This window comes from Hypanus sabinus, chromosome 24 (assembly GCF_030144855.1).
Source record: "Hypanus sabinus isolate sHypSab1 chromosome 24, sHypSab1.hap1, whole genome shotgun sequence".
NCBI classification, from domain to species: Eukaryota; Metazoa; Chordata; class Chondrichthyes; order Myliobatiformes; family Dasyatidae; genus Hypanus; species Hypanus sabinus.
In genome coordinates this window covers 11629940-11650630 of record NC_082729.1, presented here as the reverse complement: position 1 = coordinate 11650630, position 20691 = coordinate 11629940, and the positions used below count along the sequence as shown (strand labels likewise).

At 48.8% G+C, this 20691-nt stretch overlaps 1 protein-coding gene across 2 annotated transcripts in view; it reads right to left on the bottom strand.

The window, feature by feature from the left end:
* The window catches only part of luzp1 (leucine zipper protein 1), a 174626-nt gene that overhangs the window by 68764 nt on the left and 85171 nt on the right, over nt 1-20691 (bottom strand). The window lies entirely within an intron of this gene.

Below are 20691 nucleotides of genomic sequence, written 5' to 3'. Positions count from 1 at the left end.
CTAAACTGTTGCGCTAACCGCTATGTCACCAAGGTGCCCACTACACTATCGCTCCACGCTACCTAGATATTGGAAGGAAGGCTTGCACCAGGTACTGCTGTGTATAACATGAGGAGATGACAGGGTCCTATCGTCCTGGGCCGCTGCGCAAGATCGTTAACGCTGCAGGAAGTTGCGAGTTTAGCCAGCTCCATCATGGGCATCAAGGACACCTTCAGAAGGTGATGCCTCAAAAGGGCAGCATCCACCATTAAGGACCCTCATCATGCAGGAATGCCCTCTTCTCACTGTTACCATCAGGGAGGAGGTACAGAAGCCTGAAGACACACATTCAATGATTCAGGAACAGCTTCATCCCCTCTGCCATCAGGGAGGAGGTACAGGAGCCTGAAGACACACACTCAACGATTCAGTAACAGCTTCTTCCCCTCTACCATCAGGGAAGAGGTACAGGAGCCTGAAGACACACACTCAATGATTCAGGAACAGCTTCTTCCCCTCTGCCATCAGGGAGGAGGTACAGGAGCCTGAAGGCACACACTCAGCGATTCAGGAACAGCTTCTTCCCCTCTACCATCAGGGAGGAGGTACAGGAGCCTGAAGACACACACTCAGTGATTCAGGAACAGCTTCTTCCCTTCTGCCATCCGATTTCTGAATGGACAATGAACCCATGAACGCCACCCACTACTTTTTTTATTTCTATTTTTTCCAACAATTTAACTTTTACATACATCTCTTATTGTAAATTATAGATTCTTTCTATCATTATGTATTGCAATGTACTGCTGCCTCAAAACATCAAATTTCAGGACATATGCCGGTGATTTTCAACCTGATTCTGATTGGATAACACAATGTTACTGAGGTAGCCAGCATGTGGAGATGCATGGTAATTCCGAACAGATAGGGTATATTTGAAAACAGCACAACTGAGAAGAGTGAAGAGCGTTTTAAGTTATTGAGGCACTGCTGCACTCATGTGAGGTGTGCTTCAAACTCAGCCTCATGTTCGCCGTATAAATGAAAACAGGCTGGACTTGGCTGAGGCTCAGAATGAAGAGAAAATGCCAGATGACCTCAGCAGGTCAATCAGAACCTGCAGAGGCAAAAGCTGTAAAGTGGACATTTCTTATCGAGGCCCTGCATCAGATCAGAATGTTGATTTGCGTGGTGGGGGTGAAATACCAAGACCTGATCCAGCCTCGAGGATGCCTATGATCAAATCACTCAGACCTGCAGAGAGATCTGAGCTGGGTGGGCAGGAGGACCCAATCCCAAAGTTCAGAGTAAATTTTATTATCAAAGTACATATATGTCACCATATACAAGCCTGAGATTCATTTTCTTGTCAGCATACCCAGTAAATCTATAAAATAGTAACTATAACAGGACCAAGGAAAGATCAACCAGAGTGCAGAAGACAACGAACTGTGCAAATGCAAATATAAGTAAATATCAATAAATAACGAGAACATGAGGTAACAGGATAAAGTGTCCTTAAAGTGAGATCATTGGTTGAGGGAACATTTCAATGGATGGGGCAAGTGAGTGTAGTTAACCCCTTTTCTTCAAGATCCTGGTGGTTGAGGGGTAGCAACTGTTCCTGAACCTGGTGGTGCGAGTCCTGAGGTTCTTCGACCTGACGGCAGCAGAGAGGAAAGAGCAAGGCCTGGGTGGTGAGGTTCTCTGACGATGGAAGCATCTTTCCTACGTCAGCGTTTCTTGAAGATGTTCTCAACAGTTGGGAGGACTTTACCCATGACGCCCTGGGCCTTTTGCAGGATTATCCATTCAAGGCCATTCATGTTTGCATTCCAGGCTGTGATGCAGCCAGTCAATACACTCTCCACTACACTTCTATAGATGTCGAGAAACTAAAATGTCCACAGAAAGTGGCCCAGTCCATCACTGGCAAACACCCTCCCCACCATTGACCACGTGTATGTGGAGTGCTGCCTCGAGAAAGCACATCCATCATCAAAGACACCCCACCATCCAGGCCACGCTCTCTCCTTTCTACTGTCACCAGGCAGGAGGTACAGAAGCCTTCAGTCCCCACCACCAGCTCCAGAAACTGTTATTATCCTATAACCAGACTCCTGACCTGGCATGATAACTTCAATAAACTCTACAACCTACAGACTCAATTCCAAGAACTCTTTACAACCCACGTTCTCAGTAACACTTATATTTGTACAGCTTGTCTTCTTTTGCACAAAGGCTGCTTTGTCAGTCTTTATGTACAGTTTTCATAGAATTCTATTGTGTTTCTTTGCATCTTGTAAGTGCCTACAAGGAAATGAATCTCAATTGTAACACGGGTGCACTTGGATAATAAATTTACTTTGAAATTTGAGAGTGGAACCCACTGAGACACAGCAGGCAGCCGACGACGTCAGGGCTTCTGCGCTCCACAACAGGGAAGCTGAGCAGAAGGCCTTTACTGAGACAAAGCGGGAAAGGGTGACAGAGTTGGAAGGGGCAGGTAGGAGAAGGTCGAAGCATCTGGAAAACCTGTTACTGTACCATGAGATTCCTGGTACCCCCTGTCATTACTTGCAACACGCACAAAATGCTGGAGGACCCCAGCAGGTCAGGCAGCGTCTATGGAAGTGAATAAACAGTCGACGTTTCGGGCTGAGACCCTTCGGCAGGACTGGGGAAAAGAAAAGCTGAGGAGTAGATTTAAAAGGTCAGGGAGGGGAGAGAGAATCAGAAGGAGATCGGTGCAACTGGGAGGGGGGGAGGGATGAAGTAAAGAGCTGGGAAGTTGATTGGTGAAAGAGATACGGGGCTCCAGAAAGGGGAGTCCGATAGGTGAGTACAGAAAGTCGTGGAAGAAAGGAGAGGAGAGGCACCAGATGGGCAGGCAAGGAGATGAGGTGAACGTGGGAAAAGGGGATGGGGAATGCCGAAGGAGAGGTGAGGGGGGGCATTCCGGAAGTTTCAGAAATCCATGGTCAAGCCATCAGGTTGGCGGCCACCCAGGAGCCTCTCCCCTCCCCCACCTTTTAAATCGACCTCTCATCTTTTTTTCTCCAGTCCTGCTGAAAAGTCTTTGGCCCGAGATGTTGACTGTGCTTTCTCTCCCTCCCCCCATGGATGCTGCCTGGCCTGCTGAGTCCCTCCAGCATTTTGTGTGTGTTGCTGGGATTTCCAGCATCTACTGATTTTCTCTTGGTGGTAATCTCTTACTTGCTGAGTATATGAAGATAAGCAAACAAGAACTGCTCCCACCCTTCAGCGAAAACCGTTCTGTAGTTGATAAGACTGCTCACGAATTTACATATCACAAATTCGTCCCTTCGTGGAGGAAGGATCAGCTATAGTTGGCAGATACATTTACCTGGATTAGGAATTTGCTGTGCGTGTTGGCAGACTACTGAACGTTACCACCCAATTCTGTTCATTCAAATTATGGGCGGTGCAGTAGCAAAGCAGTTAGTGTAAGACTTTACAGCACCGGTGATCAGAGTTCAATTCTTGCTGCTGTCTGTAAAGAGCGCGTACACTCTCCCCCTGACTGCGTAGATTTCCTCCCGCATTCCGAAGGCGTACGGATTAGGGTTAGGGTTATTAAGTTCGTGGGCATGCTATAACAGTGCCAGAAGCATGGCGTCACTCGCGGGCTGCCCTCAGCGTATATTTGGTCTGCGCTGGCCGTTAACGCGGATGACACGTTTCACCTGTATGTTTCAATGTACATGTGACAAACCAGCCTCCAACCCGATGGCATGAACATCGATTTCTCAAACTTCCGGTAATGCCCCCCCCCCCCACTCCTTCACCATTTCCCATCCCCCTTCCCTCTCTCACCTCATCTCCTTGCCTAACCCATCACCTCCATCTGGTACTCCTCCCCCCTTTCTTCCGCTTCTATCGGACTCCCCCTTCTCCAGCCCTGTAACTCTTTCACCAATCAACTTCCCAGCTCTTATTTCACCCCTCCCCTCTCCCAGATTCACCTCTCAGCTTGCGTTTCTCTCTCCCCTCCCCCCACCTTATAAACCTACTCCTCAGCCTTTTTTCCTCCGGTCCTGCCCAAGGGTCTCAGCCTGAAACATGGACGCACACAAAATGCTGGTGGAACACAAGGCATCTGGGCAGCCTCCAATTTGATGGCATGAACATTGTTAATGCCCCTCCTCCCCTTCTTACCCCATCTCTGATTTATTTATTCCCCCTCCCTTTTTTCCTCTCTCTGCCCATCACTCTGCCTGCTCTCCATCTCCCTCTGGTGCTCCCCCCACTTTCTTTCTCCCGAGGCCTCCCGTCCCATGATCCTTTCCCTTCTCCAGCTCTGTATCACTTTCGCCAATCACCTTTCCAGCTCTTAGCTTCACCCCACCCCCTCTGGTCTTCTCCTATCATTTCGCGTTTCCCCCTCCCCCCACTACTTTCAAAACTCTTACTAAATTTTCTTTCAGTTAGTCCTGACGAAGGGTCTCGACCCGAAACGTCGATAGCACTTCTCCCTATAGATGCTGCCTGGCCTGCTGCGTTCCACCAGCATTTTGCGTGAGTTGCTTGAATTTCCAGCGTCTTCAGATTTCCTCGTGTCTGCGTGCTGAAACATGGACTGTTTATTTCTCTCCATAGACGCTGCCTGGCTGCCGAGTTCCTCCAGCATCTATTCTTGATTTCCAGCACGAGCTTTTTAAATTTTTTTTTATTTATTGAGGTACAGAGTGGAATAGCCCCGCAACCCCAGACTTAATCCTAGTCTGATCACGGGACAATTTACAATGACTAATTAACCTACCAACCGGTAGTCCCGCAGAAGGGTTCTGGCTCTAAATGTCAACTGTTTACTGTTTTCCATAGATGCTGCCTGGCCTGTTGAGATCCTCCAGCATTTTGTGCGTGTCGCCAACCGGTAGGTCTTTGGACTGTGGGCGGAAACCCACGCGGTCACGGGAAGAGAGTACAAACTCCTTACAGGCAGCCTCAGGAACTGAACCCGGTTCGCCTGCTGTTCTAACCACTATGCTACCCTGCCCCCTGTATTGAAAACATTTCCATCTTATTCAACCATGCATCTGTAATAATGTCCCCCCCCCCCTTTCCCAACCAGGAGTTTGAATCAAAAAGATATGGCCTCCTCCTGTGCCACAGGGCAATTCATCCTAATTTCCATCCCAGCCACTCCGTGTATAACTATTTTTCCTAACCCCGCCAACATTCTTGCTCTTTCCCCACAAGCAGTCGGCTGGAGGAACAGGAGCAGCGCCTGTGGGAGGGAAGGGACTGCCGACCCCTCGGGTCCGGCCGCCGCACCGGGACGCAGACGTGCCCCAGAACCGCAAGAGTTCCTTTCCGCGCAATGGGTTAAATTTTAAAATCGCGAAGGTAACACGGACGCGCCAGTGGCCGAACGATGGAGGGTTGCAGCCGCTCGCCATGTGGTATTTCGGAGGCGGTCCGGTCCCTCGGCTGCAACCCGCAAGGTCACCCCTGTTCTGCGGAGACCGCACTGGCTCCCGGTTTCCCTGCGCCTCGCCGGGCAAGCAAATGCCGCAGCGGCTTTGACGCCCCCGCCTCTCTCCGGCTTTCAAACTTCCGACCGAGGACTCGCCGGTCCGCGTCATTTGCTGCAGAGACCCAACTTAAATAAAAAGAAGCGCACACTCGCAGCCTCCCTCGCCGCCCCCGCAGCGTTAACACCGAGAGCGCCGCTTCAAATCCAAGCGCATCCCGCTCCCTGGAGGTAGGCAGTTCTCACTTATCCCGAGTGGAGATCCATTGTCGCCGGGCGCAGGTTGGACCAGCTCTCCCCGCCGTCCCGCTGACACACAACCCCCCCCCCCCCGTTAACACAGGATCGATGGACCACCCGCAAAAAAAAACCCCGCACTTCAATGAAATCTCATTAACAACCCCTCTCAGCTGGGTTAGCGGCTCTCGCCTCATCAACATCTGACCCCCCCCCCCAACTCTACCCCCGCCCCGAAAATAAAAGCCCCGCCGCTTCAGCGCCGGATGGATGACGGCAAAACACCATCACCGGTTCTGGGAGCTTTACAATTCAACAGTATTTAGCATCAAATGGTTCAGATCAATACCAGAGCTGATGAGACGAGGAGGAATTTCCTCAGCGCCTAAAGAAACTAATCTCCGATTCCTCCACAGCTTCGCCAGAAGGCGGTGAATCAGTGGAACTCGTTGCCACCGGGGGCTGTGGAGGCCAAGTCACTGGGTATATTTAAAGCAGAGGTTATTGATTAGCATGGTGTCAGTAGGTTAGAGGGAGAAGGCAAGAGAGATAATAAATCAGCCTTGATGGAATCCAGAAGCAGACTTGATGGGCCAAATGGCCTAATTCTGCGACCACGTCGTATGGTCTTAAAACAAACCCGGCAGGGGCAATCTCTCCTGGTAACTAAAGTCACAATGATACCAGCAGCACATTAGCAAAGCGGTTGTCACAATGCTTTACGGTACAGCCGACCCCAGTTTGGTTCCTGACGCTACCTGTAAGGAGTTTGTTACGTGGTTCTTCCGGTTTCCTCACACAATCCAAAGACGTAGGTAGGTTGGTAGGTTAGTTGGTCATTGTAAATTGTCGGGTGATTGGTCTAGGATTAAATCGGGGGTTGTTGGGCAGTGAGGCTCAAAGGGCCAGAAAGGCCTATTCCAAGCTGTATCTCAGTAAATAAAATAAGATCTCTAGTCTACAGAACCTCACAATCATAACCTCACTATGATCTTGCTCCTTTCTGTCCTATGCTCAATTCTCACTAGCCAGGTTTCCTACCAGTAGCAGTGGGCCTTTAAGATTCAACATCAATGGTTTAGAATGCAGGATGTCCCCAGTCTTGGGAGAGAGAGGGAGAGGGGGGGGGTGGGGGAGAGGGAGAGAGGGGGTGGGGGAGAGGGAGAGAGAACACACACACACTACGCTCAAGATTCAAGCATCTGCACAATCTCTTGTGTTTCTGTTAACTCAAGAGTTCCCTGACCAAGCTCTCGGCTCTGGAATGCCCTCCCTAAATCTCTCCACCTCTCTCTCTCGCTCTCCTCCATTTGCTCTTTAGAAACCTCTCTTGCCCTGGCTTTCAGTTACCTGTCTAACATTTGAGCGGCAGGGTGGAGATACGTCTCTGCCAAAGGAGGTGTCAGGCACTGCTTCCCTCCCCAAGCCTGTAGGTCACCCTTGGGCAAGGTGTAGCACCTGCTTAGCCCCCTCCCCCCACCGATCAGGGTCACGTGAAGCCATGGGAGCAGGAGGTGGATGGTCGTACGAGCAGCTGGTGCACATCACAAGTCCTGGTTATGTGACCACTGACAATCTCTGAAGAGTATTGCTAATTACTGAGGTCACCCGTCTGGTAAAGTCATTGCCAGGAACGTGGCAATGGCAAATTACTTCTGTAGAAAGTTTTTGCCAAGAACAATCATGGCCAAAGACCAGGATCTCTTACATCATATGACATGGCACATGATGATGTCATAGGACATGGAACATAATGATGATGTCATATGACACAGCACATAATGATGGCAATATCTTGATTGAAACGCTCCTTGTGGTTCTGTTGCATTAAAAGATGTTTATATAACTTAAAAGATAAAGTCACAGAAAAGTACAGCACAGAAACAAGCCCTTCAGCCCATCTAGTCCATGCCAAACTATTTACACTGCCTATGCCCATCAACTTGCACCAGGAGCATCGCCCTCCATACCCCAACCATCCACGTATCTATCCAAACTTCTCTTTAACATTGAAATTGAGTTGCATGTTCCACACTCTCACAACCCTGAGCAAAGAGGTATCCCCCTCATGTTCTCCTTAAATTTTTACCTTTCACCCTTAACCCATGACCTCTAGGTGTAGTCCCATCCAACCTCAGTGGAAAAAGCCTGCTTGCATTTACTCTACCTACACCCCTCATAATTTTGTACACCCCTGCCAAATCTTTCCTTAATCTTCTACGTTCCAAGGAATAAAGTCCTAACTTTTTCCAGCTTTCCTTATAACTCAAGTCCTCCAGAGCCGGAAAGCCTCGGCAACTAACATTGTGCAGAGTTTTCCAGCTCCCTTTCAAGTTTGACGTAAATCCGGGGCCTGAATTTCAGATAAATGACAAAGCTGGTGCAGCTTGTTCAGCCTTTGACCTCCAGCGTCCCCAGTTCAATCCTGACATTGGGTGCAAACTATTTGGAATTTGCACTTTTTCCCTGTGGCTGTGTGGGTTTTCTCTGCGTGGTGCTCCAATTTCCTCCCACATTCCAAAGACCGTTAATTGGTCAGGTGGACGTAAGTGGGCGGTGTGGGTTCATTGGGCTGCAAAGGCCTGTTACGGTATTGCGTCTCTAAATTACACTAAACAACAAAGATTTTGCTCCCTGAATACTCTTGGGTGTATTCTATGGATTTGGGGTTGCTGGTCATGAAAATCACCATGAAATTTACCAATCATGCACCATTTCTTTTTAAACATCCACATTTGCTATTTCAATTCATAATTCAAGTCAGAATAACTGTGCCAAGATTAAGGAAGGCATTTATGTTGATCCACAAATCAAACAGATCAATGACAGACAATTCTAGTGGGACCGGAGAAAATTGCATGGAAGGTATTCAAGGATGTTGGCAACGACAGAACACCAAACTACGTGCAGCTTGTTGACAACATGCTTCAAGCAAACAAAACCGTGAAGTGCAACATGTCACTGAAGATTCATTTTCTGTATTCCCATTTAGACTTCTTCCCTGCAAATCTTGGCGCTGTCTGTGATGAAAGGTTTCACCAAGACATTGTGGCCATGGAGAAATGGTATCAGGGCAATTGGAATCCATCAATGCTGGCTGATTATTGTTGGACACTTAAGTGAGAAGCCTCAGACACTGAGTACAAATGAAAATCATCAACAAAACTTTTTTAGCTTAGCTCAACTATTGCAAAGTGTCAGCATTGTTACGCAATTAAACACATTAAGTTTAATAAAAGTTATTTTTTTTGTTTCTCCCAATTCCTACATGATACAAGTAGTCTGAAATTACATTTGTGTTCAGCTTCAAGCTATCACAACACAGAAAAAATTCTGAGGAAGCAATGTTTACGAAAAAATCTGTTGTCCTGTGAAATTGTCTGGCTTGAATTGGACATCATATCCAGTGAGTGACAGAATCTGAGAGGATGGGGAATTCATGAGTGTGTGGGAGGAATGATGATAAATAGCAAAGGGAAAGTATTGTTCTGTGAGTCAGCATGTACTCGATGGGCCAAATAGCTTCCTTTATTGTCACAGGAAAATTAAGTAAAAAAAAACAACCAAAATCTTGCAACTTCACCTCATTAACCTGCTCTATATCCAATCACTGAGGTGAGATTTTGCTGGAGTCCTTAGCGTCCATTGCTTCAAAAGGTTCAAAGGTTCATTTATTATCAATGTATGTATGTATGATGTACACAACTCCAAGATTCATCTTCTCCAGGTAGCCAAGAAACAAAGAAAACCACGGAGTTGTTCCAAGAAAAACATCAGCACGAAAAAAGACAAATCTCGCACACGGCAAAACGATCATCAACCACCCAATCCGCGCAAAATAAAAGCCAAATCACATCAACCGCCAAACCTCCAACACCCTCCCTCACAAAAAAAACGACCGCACCAAATGACAAGAACATCAGACCCCACTCCCTCGCACCAACAGATCGTGCCAAACTGCAACAAGAACATCAGACCCCAAACTTACAATACCCTCCCTATGTGAAATGCCTCTCACAAAAGTTAGGCACTGACACTGTGTCCAAAGCCTGTCTTTCCCCCCGTCCCAGCGAACACACGTTCTTGTCAACTGAATTTCCAAGTGCTTTAGTCCCACCACACCCCTTCCTATTGTTGGATTAGGGCAAAAATTGTTTCTTTTTTTTGGGTTTAACTTTCCGATGCTTGCTTGCATCTTTATATAATCACCTATATATGTGTAATTGCTGAGAGATTTTTCCAGGAATTGTACAGCTGCTTCTGAATTTTCTAGATGTTTCTTTGTTTTACTGTAGCAGTTGAAAGACCTCTTGGACCTGATTTTATGAGTTAGTTGCTAGCACTGGAATGTTAGTCGGGGTGAGCTTTTCTCGAAGTTGACAATTTGTTTGATCTAAAGAAACTCACACAAAATGCTGGAGGAACTCAGCAGGTCAGGTAGCATCCATGGAAATTAATAAATAGTCAAGTTTCAAGCTGAGACCCTTCTTCAGGACTGGTGGGGAAGGGGGATGATGCCAGAATTAAAAGGTGGGGAGAAGGGAAGGAGGACAGCAGGAAAGTGATAGGTGAAGCCAGGTGGGTGGGAAAGGTCAAGGGCTGAAGAGGAAGGAATCTGACAGGAGAGGAGAGTGGACCATAGGAGAAAGGAAGGAGGAGGGGACCCGGGAGAGGTGATAGGCAGGTGAGAAGAGGTAAGAGGCCAGAGTGGGAAATAGAGGGGAGAGAGAGATGGATTTTTTTTTACCGGAAGGAGAAATTGATAATCATGACATCAGGTCGAAGGCTACCCAGATGGAATATAAGGCGTTGCCCCTCCACCCTGAGGGTGGCCTCATCTTGGCACAAGACGTGGATCATGGATCAAGACGTCAGAATGGGAATGGGAATTAAAATGTTTGGCCACCGGGAAGATCCACTTTTGGGGGATGAAGCAAAGGAGCTCGACGAAGTGTTCCCTCCAATTTACGGCGGGTCACCTGTAGAGGAGGCCACCTGGGGAGCGCCAGCCATGGCAGACGACCCCAGCAGATTCACAGGTGAAGTGTGACCTCACTTGGAAGGACCGCTTAAGGCCCTGAGTAAAGGTGAGGCGGGGGGGTGGGGTAAATTCTGCATTCCTTAGTTTTTTCTTCTTGGAACAGCTGTAACCACCAATTCTAAACATTTCATTCCTGGCCTTCAAACTTGCAAAAACACCAGGATCCAACACTAACAGCACAGAGATTAGAAGGACCACATCTGTCATCACCACCCTGGCTGACGTAAGGTAAGTCAACGTACTGGGAGCCAAATCGCCCTGATACAGTCCAGGACCTCGCCAGGAGAAAGGTGGTGTTGGGGAATTTCCTTTGTTGGCTATCTTTACCTAAACAGGAATCAGGAAACGCAAATCGCTATAAATACGAATGGGAAGAAAAGCCTACACATCATTCACACTTTGTCGCCATGTGGACGAGTGTTGGGAATGGTGTGCCAATTTATACATTGCAAGGACCACAATCTTGGGTTTGGAGGCTTGTGTGCCTCAATGACCCAGAGAGCTATGTTGGCTGGAGTCAGGGCTTCATGCTTGCTAGGGTCACCCATGCCAAACAGGTCAAAGGGTAGAGACCAGACCAACAGTGGAGCTCCAAGTTCGGGGGTTCAGCTCAGGGCGAACAAACCTGACTGGTAAAACAAAGCTGTTACAGCAACAGCAATGAAGAATCCTTCTAAATCAGAGTGTGACGGTATTCCTGGGTCTCCACGGGCGACTTGCTTGATTAACAGTAGTGACGACCGAGAGGAAGCTACTGACGTGATGGAGGAAGCCCTGAACACCGCCGGAGATGGAGGACCTTCATTGCTGCCCATAAGGCCAGCGGTGTAAGGGTAAGTCAGTAAGAGCCTACTTCCAGCACAGCTCTGTTGCATGACCAGGACTCTGGGAAAGATTTCCCTTTTCTCCTTCGACGTGACGTGATTGGATTATTTGCTCCCATTTGAGAGATCTGCCAGGGACACGGTTGGGGTCTCACCTAGTGACAGCTGCGGAGTCTCACGCCAGACCGGCCGTCGAAAACCTGGGATGGGAGCTGGAGCCAAAGCCCCCTCTCTACACACACGCACGAGATAAAGATGGAAGACGATCTTGATTTGCCACAGGCACATCGAAACGCCAAAGCACTCCGTGCAATAAGTCGTCGTGCCAGCGGCCAACGCAGTCCGAGGGTTGTGCAGAGGGCAGCCCCAAAGTGTTGCCGCGCTTCCGGCGCCAGCAGTGATCGCCCGCAACTTACTAACCCGTGGCCAAGTGGTTAAGGCTCTGGGCTGGCGATCTGAAGGTCGTTAGTTCGAGCCTCCGCCGAGGCAGCGTGCGTGGCCTTGAGCAAGGCACTTAACCACACACTGCTCCTGCACGTTTATAGCCCAGTGACGGCGGTTGGTGCAGTATGGAGAAGACAAGAACACTAACCCATACATCTTTGGACTGTGGGAGGAAACTGGAGCGCCCACAGGGAACCCATGCAGTCACAGGGAGAACATACAAACTCCTTACAGGCAGCAGCGGGAACTGAACCCCAATCACAAACGCTGGTGCTGTGAAGTATTGTGCTATTCCTATGCTAATGCACACACACACACACACACACACACTCACTCTTCCATTCTAGACACAGGGTAATCTGCAAATTATTTCCTCCTACTCAGTTCGTTAATTTTCACTTCCGCCCCCCCCCCCCCCCACACACACACAGAAGATGACGATGAGCACGGAGCACCGGGCAAGTATCAGCAGTCATTTCACTGTCAGCCTTGGCCTTCACCAACGAGCAGCTCTGCTTGCAAACCTTCACTGCTGTAACGCATTAGAGTGTGGTGCAGGCAGGATTGCCGGGGAGGCAGTCGCAATGGGAAAACCAGAAGCGAGGGATTACTCTGCAGGAATTCATTTATCTCCACACATCTGTGGGCTTCTTCCAGGGAGACAGGCAGAGAGGGCGAGGTGCGGGAGAGAGGGAGGGGGAATGATGCGGGAGAGAGGGAGGGGGAGTGATGTGGGAGGGGGAGAGAGGGGGGAGTGATGTGGGGGGAGTGATGCGGGAGAGAGGGAGGGGGAGTGGTGCAGGGGGGAGAGTGGTGCGGTGGGGAGGGAGGGGGAGTGATGCGGGCGAGAGGGAGGGGGAGTGATGCGGGAGAGAGGGAGGGGGAGTGATGCGGGAGAGAGGGAGGGGGAGTGTTGTGGGGAGAGTGATGCAGGAGAGAGGAAGGGGGAGTGATGCGGGAGAGAGGGAGGGGGAGTGATGTGGGGAAAGTGATGCGGGAGAGAGGAAGGGGGAGTGATGCGGGAGGGGGAGTGATGCGGGAGAGGAGGGGGAGTGATGCGGGAGAGAGGAAGGGGGAGTGATGCGGGAGGGGGAGAGAGGGGGAAGTGATGTGGGGGGAGTGATGCGGGAGAGAGGGAGGGGGAGTGGTGCAGGGGGGGAGAGTGGTGCGGTGGGGAGGGAGGGGGAGTGATGCGGGCGAGAGGGAGGGGGAGTGGTGCAGGTGGGAGGGAGAGTGGTGCGGTGGGGAATGATGTGAGACAGGGAGGGAGAGTGGTGAGGAAGAGGGAGGGCGAGTGGTGTGGGAGAGGGAGGGAGAGTGGTGAGGAAGTGGGAGGGAGAGTGGTGCGGCAGAGGGAGGAAGAGTGGTGTGGGGGGAGTGGTGTGAGACAGGGAGGGAGAGTGGTGTGGGAGGGGGAGGGGGAGTGGTGTGAGACAGGGAGGGGGAGTGGTGCGAGACAGGGAGGGAGAGTGGTGAGGAAGAGAGAGGGTGAGTGATGTGAGGGGGAGGGGAGTGGTGTGGGAGGGGGAGGGGGAGTAGTGCAAGAGAGAGATGTGAGAGAGAGAGAGAGAGAGAGAGAGAGGAGTTGAAATTGTGGTGGGGGGGTGAGAGAGAGAGAGGGCGAGAGATTAAGAAAGGAAGAAAAAAACATGGGTATGGCTTATGTCAGGACCTGCTTAGTTCCGGGAAAAGGGAGTGATTACAGGTTAATGAAAGGAGATTACTGTCCCAAAAGTGGGGTGTGAGTTCCTATCCCATTCCCAGATGCAAACAACATTTTCTTTCTTGAAGGCCAGAAGCCAAAGGCAGGAAATATCGTCCCCCTGTGCCAACTCATCAGCCACTCGCGAGAACAGCTCCGGGTCCTGTTACCATTTTCAGAGCGAACGAGAGCGCGCACTCCGACTGCTTCTGGTTACCAGAGCGGCTTGTTGGATGAATCCAAATGGAACCCCCCCCACCGACCCCCCGAGGAAACTGGTAGAATTATAAATCACTGCAGGTGGCTACAAGGCAATTCCTTTTTACCCCCTTCTCTACCACCAACCCCGCCTCTTCCTGAACTGGCATACACACAATAAAAGGCAGGAACAAGTCCAAGAATCATTGAAGGAGATGAATACACGTGGGATATTCATTTCCATTAGCCAGGAGACCGAAAATCAGTACAGGGAGGTTATAGTACAATGTCATTAATTATTTGTTAAACTGTGCACAGTTCCAGTAGCCATACCTTGGGAAGGACTGTACTGGAGATGGTTCAGCAGCACTTGGTATAAAAGGCCACAGGTCAAGTGCTGGGAGATGAGATCAGTGTAATAATAGTTGATAGCCAGTCTTGTACACCGTGGGCAGTAGAGGTGTTTCCAGGCTATACATACTGTTCTAACAGGCTGCATCAGCATCTGGTATCGGGGTGGGGGTGGGGGGAGGACTGTGCAGGATCGAAACAAGCTGCAACTCAGTCAGCTCCATCACGGGCACTGGCCTCTGCAGTATCCAGGACATCTTCAAGGAACACCGCCTCAAAAAAAGGCAGCACCCATCATTTAGGATGCCCATGCCCCAAGTCATGCCTTGTTCTTGTTGCTACAATCAAGAAAGGAGGTACAGAAGCCTGAAGGCACACACTCAACGATTCAGGAACAGCTTCGTCCCTTCTACCATCCCAATTTCTGAATGGACGTTCAAACCATGAAACATAGAACATAGAAATCTACAGCTCATTACAGGCCCTTCGGCCCACAATGTTGTGCCGACCATGTAACCTCCTCTAGAAACTGCCTAGAATTACCATACCGCATACAAGGCCCCACATACCTATCTAAGAGACTCTTAAAAGACCCAATTGCATCCACCTCTACCACTGTCACTAGCAGTGCATTCCACGCACCCACCACCCTCTGTGTGAAAAACTTACCTCTGACATCTCCTCTGTACCTACTTCTGAGCACCTTAAATCTGCATCCCCTCGTGTTAACCGTTTCAGCCCTGGGAAACAACCTCTGGCTATCCACACAATCAATGCCTCAACACTACCTCGCTACTTTTCCATGTCTGTTTTTGCACTGCTTATTTAATTTTACTATTTAATATATATTCCTACTGCAATTCACGTTTTTCCCTATGATTATGTATTGCATTGTACAGCTGCCTCAAAGATAACAAGTTTCATGACGTATGCCGGTGATACTAAACCTGATTTTGACTCTCTAGCACACTATGAAACCAACTCCCCAATAATGTACCCTCATCTTCAAATGTTAAAGCAGTCTCTTGCACTATCCTTACATCCTAATACCTCTACCCTTTATCCCTAGTCTACTGATCTCCACAGATGCCACTGGTACAGGAGCCAGCTTGTCCCGGGAAGCTGCAATGGTGAACGCGACGAGTACGTACAGAGAGACAGACAGTTAATAAAAGTAATCTGATCAATTCCTTACTTTTTTATATTATTTTTTTTTCTTCTTTTTGCATTTGCACAGTTTGTTATATTTTGCACATTGGTTGAACGCCCTAGTTGTGCAGTCCTTGATTCTGTGATTGATGTTTTTCGATAGATTTGTTGAGATTTCGACAGATTTTAGAGGACTTGTCCTGGACCCAGCATGTAAATGCAATTGCGAAGAAAGCCCGGCAGCGCCTCTATTTCGTTAGGAGCCTGCATAGATTCGACATGACATCTAAAACTTTGACATGCTTTGACAGATGGGTGGTGGAGAGTGTCTCGACGGTCTGCATTATGGCCTGGTATGGGGACACCAGTGCCTTTGAATGGAAACTCCTACACAAGGTAGTGGGTTCAGCCCAGTACGTCACGGGTAAAGTTCTCCCAACCATTGAGCACATCTACATGAAATGCTATTGTAGGAAAGCAGCAGCCATCATCAGAGATCCCCACCACCCAGGTCATGCTCTCTCCTTGCTGCTGCCATCTGGTATAAGGTACAATAGCCTCAGGACTTGCACCACCAGGTTCAAGACAGATACTGCCTCTCAACCATCAGGGTCTTGAATAAAAGAGGATAACTACACCCACTTGCCCAACCATTGAGACGTCCCCACAGCCAGTTGTCTCACTTTAACGACTCTTTATCTTTTTTATCTCAAGTTCACTTTACTTATTGCTATTTATTTATATCTGCATTTGCACAGTTTGTTGTCTTCTGCACTCTGGTTGATCTTTCATGACCCTGTTATAGTTACTATTCTGTAGATTTGCTGAGTATGCCCCCAGGAAAATGAATCTTACAGTTGTATATGGTGACATATATGTATTTTGAAATAAAATTTACTTTCAAAGGCCAACAACAAGTTATCAGCTCTGTTCACCCTCCTCCCAAACCTGCTGAGCATGGGGTATTTTCCATATTCATTTCAAATTTCCATCATCTGTGTATTTTTTTTGGTTTATGAAAAATTATCAGTTGCTTCCAGATTGATATTTGTAAATGCATACAAAATGCTGGAGGGACTCAGCAGATCAGGCAGTGTCTACGGAGGGGAATAAGCAGTCGACTTTTTGGGTTGAGACCCTTCATCAAAGGAGGAGGGCTGGAGCCACGATTAAAAAAAAAGGGCGAGGGGAAGGGAGGACAAAGAGTACAGGTGTTAGGTGGACCTTGTATGGTCAGGTGGAGATACATCTCCAGCAAAGGAGGTGTAAGGTGCTCCTTCCCTCCGCTAGCCTGCAGGTCACCCTTGGGCAAGGTGTAGCACCTGCTTAGCCCCCGATCAGGGTCACGTGAAACCATGGGAGCAGGTGGTGAGTGGTCGTACGAGCAGCTGGTGCACATCACAAGTCCTGGTTATGTGACCACTGACGCCAGGCAGACAATCTCTGAAGTGTATCGATAATGGCTGGGGTCACCCGTCTTGTAAAGACACTGCCCAGAAGAAGGCAATGGCAAACCACTTCTGTAGAAAAAAATTTGCCAAGAACAATCGCGGTCATGGAAAGACCACGATCACCATGTCATACAACACATAATGAAGGAAGGTTAGGTAAAGCCAAGTGAGGTGGAAAGTGGGTGGTTGGTGGAGAGATAAGTAAGAAGCTGGGAGGTGATAGGTGGAAGAAACAAAGGGCTGAAGAAGGAGGAATCTGATAGGAGAGGGCAATAGACCATGGAATAAATGGAAGGAGGTGGGGAAATAGAGGGAGGTGTTGGGCAGGTTGGAAGGGTGGGGGAGAGGGTATTTTTGACAGTGAGTACCCATAGGAATGGACTAGGAAGCTGAAAGTACAATTATGAGTTTAGCAGCAGGAAAATTAGGATGGGCAGGTAATACAAAAAGGCTCAGTCGTTCTGCAGCACCTTCTACGTCTCGTGTCGGTCCAACCCAACACGCAATACAACCAGAAAGCTGCACCACGGTTTCTGCAGTGAGGCTCAATCCCACAATCGTGCAATTCAAAGTTCAAGGTAAATTTATTATCGAGGTATGTGTATGCGCGCTACCTTGAGATTCATTTACTTGCAGGCACTCGCGGTAGAACAGAGAAATACAACAGGATCAAGGAAAAACTACACACAAGGCCTGCCAAGCAACCAGTGCGTAAAAGCACTGGGTGCGAGTACAAAAAAAAAGTCATAAATAATATTGAGAACATGAGTTACAGAGTCCTTGAAAATGAGCCCAAGGTTCTGTGGTGAGGCGAGTGAAGTTTTATCCATGCTGGTCCAGGAGCCTGATGGTTGAGGGGTACTAACAGTACCAGAACCTGGTGGTGTGGGATCTGAGGCCTGTTGCATCTCCTTCCCTGACAGGAGAGAGCGTAGCCCGGATGGTGGAGGTCCTCGATGATGGGTGCTGCTTTCTCGGGGCAGCGCTCCTTATAGACGAGCCCAGAGGTGGTAAGCCACACCCGTCGGCCGATTCTGAAACGCCGGAGCAGCCCTCTCTTCCATTTTCCGGTGGTCCTCAAGATCTCCGGAAGTTGACAGCTGATCAGAGCGCCTCGGTCTGGGGTAATCGCACAGCCGGACGCAAAGCTCCAGTTCAGAGAATGGAACGTCAGTAACATTGTTAACAAGGAAATATCCCTTTGCTTTACATTCATTATTGATTGGGTTATGAACACACAAATGCTGTGCATTAGTCTTATTCCACTTGTCGGCCAATTGTGCTTTCATCTGTCCGCAGCTCAATCACGGTAAATTCCCAAGCAGCAAGCTTGCCCTCTTGGGCTTCACCCAGCCAGCCTTTTATCTTGCACGCATCCGCGGCGACTGAGCACTACTCCATTATGACAAACTCGATTCCCTGATCGCCGGCACCTGTACACGAAAGCACTGGGCAATACTCCGGTGATTGGGCGCCGCGACGCTATCACAGTTCGGGGCGTTCCGGAGTTCAATTCCGGCGCTGCTCTGTTAGGAGTCTCTGAGCAGCCTCCCCGTGGCATGCATAGGGTTTCCCCCGGTGCTCTGGTTTCCTCCCACCGTCCAAAGGACATTTCGGGAGGGGTAATCGGTCACTGCAAATTGTCTTGTGATTAGGCTAGGGTTGCTCGGGGACAACATAGCTTGAATGGCTGGAAGAGACTTCCAAGATTAAATAAATTACTGGTGGCAGGATGGTAGAATAGCCGTTCGCAGGCGATAAGTTCAGGGTTCAATTCCTAACACTGCGAGATCCTTTTACAGAACCTTAAGATTCTGTCAGGCATTGGCTGGGTAGCTGTCTCTCCCTTGCTGGGAAACCAATAAATAGTGGGCCCGTTGTCACAAATGGGCTGCCCGTTTTAAACCGGTACTGACGGGGGATTAATTCCCTCAGTTTCAATGGACAGGAAAGCAGAGCTTGGGCCAGTGCTCAGGCACGGGCAGGGGCTTGGTTGGAACTGGAGTTAATGCATCCCGTGGTTGGGTAACCTATGCCAGCAACCACAGTCTCTCAGTAAGGCACTGGCTGTTTGGAATAGCAGGGAGAATATTCTTCACTCACTGAGTATGACCTTTGCAGTTCTCAATAAAACACAGGTGCCTTGGTACAGTCACCAAATATATTTAAGCCAAAAAAAAATTTGTAGACTTCCTAAGACGTCAACTAGATGGCGGGATGGAGATACATCTCTACCAAAGGAGGTGTAAGGTGCTCCGTCCCTTCGCTAGCCTGCAGGTCACCCTTGGGTGAGGTGTAGCATCCGCTTAGCCCCCCCCGATCAGGGTGACGAGAAGCCATGGTGCAGGTGGTGGATGGTCGTATGAGCAGTTAGAGCACCTCACAAGTCCTGGTTAATACAACCACTGACGCCAGGCAGACAACCTCGGAAGAGTATTGACATGGCTGGGGTCACCCGTCTTGTAAAGACACTGCCCAGAAGAAGGCAACGGCAAACCACTTCTGTTGGAAAATCTGCCAAGAACAATCATGGTCAAAGACCGTGGTCACCCACATCGTATGACGTGGCACAAAATGATGTTGGCGATCGATATGTCAAGAAGTTAGCTCTTGGTAGAAGAAGATTGAGATACAAAATCATCTACGATCTTTTATAAATGAAGGAACAGGTATTAGGGGGTTCAATTACCGACCATAGCCACCACTTGCAAGGGTTCCCAACCTTTTTTATGCCATGGACCCCTACCATTAACTGAAGGTTGAGAACCCGTGATTTAGAGATTCAGCTAGGAACAGGTGATTCTGGCCCAAAAAGCTACATCGGTCAGCAACCCACCTATTTAACCTTAATCTAATCACAGGAAAATTTACAAAGGCCAATTAACCTACCAACCGGTACGCCTTTGGACTGTGGGAGGAAACCGGAGCACCCGGAGGAAACCCACTCGGTCATGGCGAGAACGTACAAACTCCTTCTAAGCAACGGCAGAATTGAAATCTGAATTCCAGAAAACCCCAAGCTGTATTAGCTTCACGCTCTATCTTAACTTTCTTATCTCTGCTTGATTCCTTTCCTATTTAAAACACAAAAAGCTACTCTACCATTATTAAATGGCAGGAAAAATTTCAATTTACCCTTTAATTTTCGCTTGTTTTTTTTTGTTGCTGTTTGCCCATGGGGGGAGGGGGAGTTTGATATTTTTCTTTGAACGGGTTCCATGTTTCTCTTTGTTTTATGGCCGTCTGTGGAGAAGATGAGTCTCGGGGTTGAACATTGCATACGCACTTTGAAGCAATTTAATTGCCCTCGCAGACCGAGCAAGTGTAGAACACTCAGTGCATCGAATCTGCGCAATTATTCTTTGCCAGCAACGGCAGAGACAAAACTATACTTCCGTGTTCCTCTGGTATTAATTATTGAACCAAATATTTCCTCAGATGTGAAGCAAATCGAGTTTAAAACCAGGGAACAGAGATTCCCAGAAAACTGGTGCAATGCCTGTATGGACAGGTACTGGATAATTATTTGTTTTGTGTGCAGATGGAATGCTACTTTCTGAGGCAATTTTGAACTTACCCTCCGGCACTGCTGCTAACAGCGGGTTAGCGTTGGCAGAAGCTTTGTGGAGAGACAGAGAACAGAGTTCTTTATTCATTGTGACGGGTGGATGCTTGAGTGGCACCAGTGTCTCTGCCAAGCCTGGATAGGTACCTGGATGCCCCCGAGTGGACTTAACCGCAGCTCAGACTGATTTCCAGCCACTGCTCTCTTTCAGCACCGAATTCACACCGTGAAGGTCTTCAAATCCATTTCT